The 8,413-nt window shown below is 39.0% G+C and overlaps 1 protein-coding gene across 1 annotated transcript in view; it reads right to left on the reverse strand.

The window, feature by feature from the left end:
- The window catches only part of LOC306924148 (protein PALS2-like), a 29,498-nt gene extending 26,670 nt beyond the window's left edge, over nucleotides 1–2,828 (reverse strand). The window contains exon 1 of the mRNA XM_079502518.1: nucleotides 2,731–2,828. The gene's annotated coding sequence lies outside the window, so the exon portion shown is untranslated. The remainder of the gene's footprint in view (nucleotides 1–2,730) is intronic.
- Between the last annotated feature and the right edge of the window lie 5,585 nt (nucleotides 2,829–8,413).

Below are 8,413 nucleotides of genomic sequence, written 5' to 3' on the forward strand. Positions count from 1 at the left end.
ATAACAGTTCACTCTTATACATTAACTGCCTGGATCGCTTAGAGAGACTACACACACATTCAGTAGTATTATCATGCAGCCCCCCTTCTCATTGGCCAGAGCGATCACGGGATCTGTGTGGGTTTTAAGACCGATTATCACCAGTGAGGCAGATAAATATAAGCCTACATCAGTTGGCACTGTGTCAACTGAAAAAGGCCAAAAGTGCAAGTGGGAATATGAGGCGGCAAAGTGGGTTGAATTAACCACATGAACCCCAGTGTCCCTATTCTGGGCAGGTCATAAAAGGAGAACATTCTGTGAAAGCAGGTGAACATTCTGGGACAATGGCAGATCTACAAGCTCACAACACAATGTTGGGAGCTTAGAGATTTGTAGATTTTTACAAGACATTTTAGAGTTGAGAGAAAGTATTAGACCAAGTATAGACCCCTGGGGTCAGTGGGGGATAACCCTCAGTGAATGAAGTGAAAGAGTGTACTGCACTATGAAGCTCCAACCAAGTTCTCTGTGCTGTGCTTGTAGCTCTGCATTAGCTCCTTTTAGCAGAACCCCACAGAGTAAAAGCCTCAGTGTCAATTCAACTCGGAATGACCTGATTTTACTGTCAGCTAAGACAGTAAAAGACAATCAAATGTCTTAATACCTAACTGACACATGGTCAATACCTCACGAAACAGTGATCTGTGTTCATTTCAAGCAGTCAGTGTATAGACAGGTATTAATGTCATTAATGCTGCTGGAAACAAAGGCTCCGCCATGTATGTTTATTCAGAGCTAACCTCACAAACTGCTTTTTCTTTCATGTTTTATTTAAAAATATACATTATGTATTTATCTTACTTTTCTTTCCTATCTAGTCACAATTTGGCTTCTCTCTGCTGCCCTGCTGCAAGTTCATCAAGAGTAAGCCAAGGTTTTTTAGATTTTATTTTGAGGAGGCGGGGAATAAAAAGACAAAACATGGAAGAAAACAAATCAGAACAGTGTGTTCTACTTAGTATCCTTAATGACAATATACAGTATGATGATTCTAATGCAGTAAAGGTGACAGTGACACAGAAATGAACCGTCAGCATGTAATTAAATGAAAATATCCAACTTACAACTCTCCCGCTTTGAAAGAATTTAATTAGATAAGCTATAAGCTCAGTAGTAGTATGGTCAAATATGCTCCAAAAACAAAACCACAGGCCTGGTGGCCAGGCAAACCTCAGACTCAACTCAAAGCCAAACCTGGGAATGAAAGGTTGCTGGTTTGATTGCAGACACCAATGGCGCCTGTAAAGTGGTGAAGTGTGGCTGACTGGCTGTACATGTGTGGTGCCAAACAACTCTACTCAAGTGCCAATGAGTACTGAACTAAAAAGCTTTGTGGACGTTACACTGCATTTGACCTTTGCTCTGCCACTGACCTTTCTGATGAAATGCACAGAGGACGCTGTACTGTATATGCACGTGTTTGTGTAGGAGCCAGGAGGGATAATTGTGTTATCCAGCAAAAAAATACTAAGAAGCATTAAATAAGAAGCATTTATTGATTTCAGAGTGTTCACCTAATGACATACCCAAAATAGGTAGTTAAAGGCTAATTCATAGTGAAGTGGTCTTCAAATTGTGAGAAATGACAAATTTGAAATATTTGTTAAACATTTTAACACATCTTGCATTACCCTGCAGGGCGTGTGAACATTTGAACAATATAGAATGAAAATACACAGGGTTTTACCCTTCAGCACTTTTGTTTTCCGTTCTGTTTAAGTGGGGATTTGAAATAAGCTGGGGGGAGGGCTAATATTCAAGAAAAGTAATAGCCAAATCACATCATTGACAGCTGTAAAAAAGCTTAGACAATCCAATCCAACATAATGAGAACAAGTCCTGGAAACAAACCAAACCTGGCTGGCAGTGGTGCCCTTGCAGTGTTGCACAATGGGGCCTGAAGCCCGCCAGTACATCAATGCAATTATAAAATCAGACACACAACAAAGCCGAAACGTGACTACACATGCATTCCTCCTCCTACTGCCTGTAGTAAATAACCGCTGAGAGCCTCAAAGCTTGGCAAGCAAAGCCTTCATCCACCAACGTGCTACACGTTTGCTTGCACTGTAGTAGAAAGACACGTGGATCCACTTTCACTTTGTGAGTGACCCACTTGTTAACACGAGAATCTCCTCCTGACCTACGGTAATATTCTACTAGCTCGTTTTAGCTAGCCAATTAGCTTTAAATGATGTAATTAAAGCAGTAGGCGAGCTGACACCATTAAAACAGCTCGGTTTAAACCACAGCATCAAGCTGTCAGTCCCGTCTGTCTGTGTGTACATGGATCCCAACATTAGTATCATTAAACGTTGTCGTTAGCTTGCCTGGTGATCCTCATATGCTAACTACCCCATGCTCGTTCATTTTCGCTAGCTTTTTTTTAGCGCGAATGCTAGCGTCCGCCAACCAGTACTGCTGCCAGTAGTGTAATAACGCTGTAGTACTGTAGAACCATTGTCCCGATGGTACCATAACACCAGCAATACTGTAATATCAATGGCAATTGATACCGAAGCCCCCTCCACAGCTTCATGTGGGAGATAGGTGGCTAACGTTAGCAGGAGCAGAATTAATCCCAGGCGTATTAGTATTACCGGTATATTCAATTATTACATTCACATTACATGACACAGCAGCAGCGAGTCTGGCGGTGTTAATTTGAATGATACAAGCTCACTTTACCGTTCAGTTTCCCCTCACTGGCTTAGTCAGTATGTGATCTTCTTCCATACATTTTCGAAGAACTCCAGGCGTGGGTCATTTCATGTCTCCACTCGACTCCACTAGAATAAAGATACTAGTACCAACTAAGGAAGGATAGGTTGGTAATGTGACGCCCACGGCTGCCTACCAGTAATTACTCAAGGGAAATAAAGTACCTTATGCATGTCGTCTCTGACTGACTGACACATCTGACTGAGAGACAGGATGATGTATTGCCCCAACTTCATACATTACACTGTGTCTGTGTGTGTGTGTCCAGTAAACTGAACTGAAAAATGTACTCTTCAGAAAATGTTTGTCTCTCAAAAGTGTAATTTGGTAGTATCACCATGATAAACACAACATGTTGAGCGCTGTGTACATCGATTCAAAACTAATAGCGTAAATAATTAAAACTACCACATTGTGAATGCGATAGACTGGCTGCTATAATACAGCAAATCAGTTTGACATTAATGCCCAATGCCACCAAATTTAATTCATTTTGACAATTTAACAAAACACTTGCAGAGTGCAAGAGGTGCCAGAAAACAAAATGGATTATATAGACCTAAGAAAATCCCATAGATGTGTTATTCCCTGCTGCCATTTTCTCCTTTGTACATGTTTTGTTGATGACATGTATTATTGTTTTTATGCTATGGTATAATGGTTATGAATTTAATACATAGGAGTGCAGGACCACAATGGAAACAAGTTCCCAGGACGTTTTTGCATTATCCTTTTAGCCTTAATGTCTGACTGACTGTACATGCCATTTACATGTTTGACAAAGTATTCAATGAATCCCCTCTCATATCATGTCTCACTAGTCGGTGCAGGTTGATGATTTTGGACAAGGTGACACTGAAAGACAGACACTAGCCAGCATTGCCATGTCTGCTTATTAGCTTACCGTATTATAGGCGGCGGCCTTGGGATTGTTTTTCTTTTTGTAAATATTGGTAATTGCATTTTTTGTTCAACCTTTTCCCCAATATGTATTTGAAAATATGTGTGCTTACAGTTCAAATGTATTAAGTCGCTTCTTTTAGGCTTGTTTTCGTAGACCTGGTTGCTTTTTCTCCTGCAAAACCCGGCAACACTGACACTGGCATGTTCATTTCTGGAATAAATGTGGTAATATTCAACACAATGCATTTTGTGCTCTCTGGACATGAATAGCTGACCTACTTGAGTGGAGATGACCTACATGTTCAGATAAGCCTGCTCCCCACTAGAGGGAAGCATTATTCCACCTAATAAAAAGAGAACAGCACATTTCAGTAATATGGATCATTACATTATGTGATAGTAATAATATATCCATATATGTATCAACTGACAGAGCACAATTCTTACTTCTCGTTTTTGTCTCTTTTTTATTTTATGTTTTTATTATGTTGTATAGTTTTGATTCATCTGTTCTGTTGTATTTCAGTGCATTTTTTGTAAAGCACTTTTGTGAATCCTTTTTTTTTAATGAATACACTAAATAAGCTGACAACATGTTCTAATGTAGTATGAAAGTATCAAAACATTTGCATGCATAAAAATGTTTTAACTGCGACAATGGTAAAGACATATTTATACAGATTTCAATTAGAGTTTATTATATGCAACTTATTGATTTCATTTCAGGAAGCAGACGATTCGTTGTAAGTATTCACATTCTGTTCCAACAGCATATTCGTAGCCCATCATACCTACAATATAAGTAAAACACAATTGAAACATTTAAAGTGCTCTTGAATTATAGAGGCTATGCGCGTGACATCATTGTACCCAGAAGTTATGCGGGACGGCCTACTGAGTGGCAAAAAAAACAATAGAACCGTCTGATTGTATTAAAAAGTCTGATGAATGAATGAATTATCCTTTCTTTCGTTCTATCTGCAATAGACATGTTATGAGCAACTTTCTGTCAAAGTCTCTTAAGTGTCAGAGTTCAGGAAGCGCTCGCTTTCAATATCACAACGTCCTGCTGCCTCTTGCATTATGTGCAATTTAGAGACAGGTGGTACGAAGGACTGTTGATTTACAAGAAGCGCTTTCAAACTCCAAAGGTCCATGCTGCTCAATGTTTTGCCACTCAGTCTAGATGACCCAAGTCCCGGTGTAAAAGTGATGCCTGTGCATGCATACTCTATAGTTTTTATTTTATTAAACATTAAAGAGACCTTCACGTCAGGATAACAGTTTTATCAAAATATATTGGTGTCCCACCTGAAAATGTATTTTCTGTATACTAAAGGACTAGAGAGATGTGGAGTCCCATTTTACTTTATCACAGCACCTTTATAGGCCCTCAAAGTTAAAAAGGCGGGTGACCCAAAATAAATTGCAATAGTAATCATTCAAGGTCTTTTATATCCTTAGTCATCCAAATAACATTAAACATTGTAAATGAAATAATTAGTGGATCATGGTAAATTCAGGGGTTGAAAGTTGGGTACCAACCTAAGCTATACCAACCTATATACGGCAACATCTTCACATTTTCATTATGCTTTAACCCAAACTAGGGGGTTTTCATGATTCTGAATCCATTGCAAGCATTAGTTTTGCACGAAAAACACTAAAAACTGCCATAGCCGTCATCACATAAGAGGCACATTTGTGACTACAGCCTAGTTTTTCGTGCAAAACTAATGCTTGGAATGGGTTCAGAATCATGAAAACCCCCTAGTTTGACATGTCACATGCTACTTAAAGCATAATGAAAAATTGAAAATGTTGCCTTATCATCATTTTTCGACCGTGGTCGAAAAATGATGATTTCACAATGCCACACCAGACTTTCCGATCCTTCATTGCCATCCCCAGTTCCTGCTGATGCATGTGTCCCTTAGCCTGGCTAATAAGCCAGACCGAATCAGCCGTTCCCTAGCGATGACATCAGGGAACGTTTTCTACCTCTGGTCTGCTTTGAGGCAGGACTCCAGAGAAGGGAAGATATAACCTCATTGTCAGCTCTGTAGCAGTGGCTGGCAAACTGTCTAACATCTTGGGATGACCAGATCTTATGCATGTCATTGCAGGCTGGCCAGGCCATACCCTTCCTAGTTTGAAAGTCCTTTTGGGAAGAAGATATATATGAACCCAAATACTTGTAGTCATCAACCTGTTTCAGAGGAGTGTTAAATGTTTTTATAATGTGGTTATTGTTGGATTTGCATATATTTATTATTTACGTATTCAGTTTTCGTCTCCTTGAGATAAAGACCAACACAGTTGGATGCCTGCTCAAGAGACTGAAGGAGAGCCTGAGCGTATTCCAATGATTGACTGATAAGCGCAATGTCATCAGCGAAGTCAGTGTCGGTTAGGTATTTAGCAGGATGACGAGAGCTTCTCCTAGGGTGTAGTTGGCAGCCCTCATCATTGATAGTATCAACTGACATACGAAGAACATAATCAACAACAATAATAAATAGAAACGGGGCAAGTGTGTCGCCTTGGAGTATGCCAGCAAGGCTGGGGAATGATGGTGTTTCTCCGTCAGGAGTAAGGATGGTCGCTGAGGTATTTGTATATAGAACTCTTATGGCATTGATCATTTTGTCGGGGATACCATATCATTTAATATAATTTTCTTTATATAGGTTGTTAATGGTAGCCCAACTTTCAACCCCTGAATTTACCATGATCCACTAATTATTTCATTGACAATTTATATGTTATTTGGATGACCCTAAGGATCATAAAAAACCTTGAATGATTACCATTTCAATTTATTTTGGTTCAAACCTTATATTGACTGGCCTATTAACAAAAGCCTACATCAAGTTTAGAGAAGACATACACTTTGTTTATGATATTCCATTATACATTTTGTTGACTACATCCAAATGCATCATAATCTCTCAACAGATTTGAGGAAAAGAGGGCGCTGTCATTCCTTTTTTTGCTGCTGGGTTCCCAGATTGAATCCATCATAACATCACAACATTTAGTAGTACAAAAAGTAGGAAAAAAGCAGTTCCTGAAAAAACTGTAGGCTGAAAGCAGGGCTAAAGCATTAGCAATGAATTTGTATATTTAACCATAGTTGTATTGATTAGTTCCTGGCTTCCTCTCTCGCTCTCTTTCTGCTACCGTCTTGAGGAAGGACATTGAGAATGTACAGAAATAAAACTAAACAAAGCAAAACTACAAAGGAGGAAAGACAGAAGGAGTTCATAATAAGCTTATAGCCTACAAAATAGCCTGACACATTGTCTGTACCTACCCGACAAATATGGATCCTGGAATCCTCTCTGTGTTCTCACTCGGGTCTGAGAATACAGTATCAGGAGTAGGACTGGATCTTTTTCCATACCTGTGCAATGAAAAGATAATATGTACTGTAGTTTCTTCTTTGCATGGAAGTTAACATAACACATTGTATAAACTTAAGTAATCTTCCTGAACCTGGAGTCGCCTGTACAGTATAATTGTACTTTATTCACCAATTTGGTACTCGTGCAACAAACTGGATTTTACTTGACATGCATTAATTAACAACCGACACTGATGTAAAGTTAAAGTACTCACCTCTGTCGTGTGATGAGGTTGATGTAGTGCCTGAGAGCAGAGTAATATTTGGCCATTTCTTCTGGTGCTGCATCGTCTCCTGGACTGGAAGGCTTGAATGGATATGTGTCAACGACGGAGAGCACCAGCAAGCAGAGAGCCACAATAGCCCTCCCAGCATGCGCCCTGTACCACATTACGATGTCAAACAAGAAAAATATCAAGCAAAATTACATTTTTGATACGTACTCTATTCTAGATTAACTAACAAATAACAAATGTTTTTAAACTTACATCATCTTTTGAATGCCGTTTAGCTGGATTGATACTCGCTGTTCTATGAAGCTTTTTGTCAGATACCAGTACTGCCCTTGGTTTATATGGCTGTGGTGTGTGTGTGTGTCACATCTTGTCATCAAGTCTTTTATCCTGTGGAATGGGTTCCTGTCCAGTCCTCTTATGCCACTCAAGGAAAAGGAAATTACTTTACAAAGTAAACTGTAAACTTCATTAACTGAAAATGATTGTAGCACATGAAGAAAATGCACAATGTTGCATCAAAAAAAGTGATGAGTCCATGACTCTTTGGAGGGGGATTCATGTTATGCATTTCTAAATATCAAGCAAAACAGAATCACCCGCTTTTACTGTAACATACAACTACTGTCTGATAAATGTGATCATAATGTTTTGTCCGACAATGGGCTACTAATGTACTGCAACATATGCACTTGGACTGAAACATTATGAGGCAAGACAAAAACAATATTTGTTCTGGTCCTCTTGCTCATTTCAGTTCCAAAATACCACCAACACCAATCCAGCATTTCTATTGTGATGTCTTACATTTTTAAATATGAATATATTAGTGACTGCCACATTAAAAAGTTAATCCTCTGTGTTAAGTGGCAGAGTATAATGACTGACATGCTTGACATTTTGTCTTACTCTTAAGGTTTACAATCTTAACAATTGTGGGTCAAATGACAGTGACAAAAGTCACTGGACTCTGGAGCACAAATAGTTTTAACCACCAATTCCACTTCCACTAGAAAAATAAGTGATGGTAACCACTTTCTTCAGAAGACAGAATTCAGACAAATTTGACAAGAGATTGGTGCTGACCCTTGAATAACACATTTAAGAG

This window comes from Electrona antarctica (assembly GCF_951216825.1).
Source record: "Electrona antarctica genome assembly, chromosome: 6".
Taxonomy (NCBI): Eukaryota; Metazoa; Chordata; class Actinopteri; order Myctophiformes; family Myctophidae; genus Electrona; species Electrona antarctica.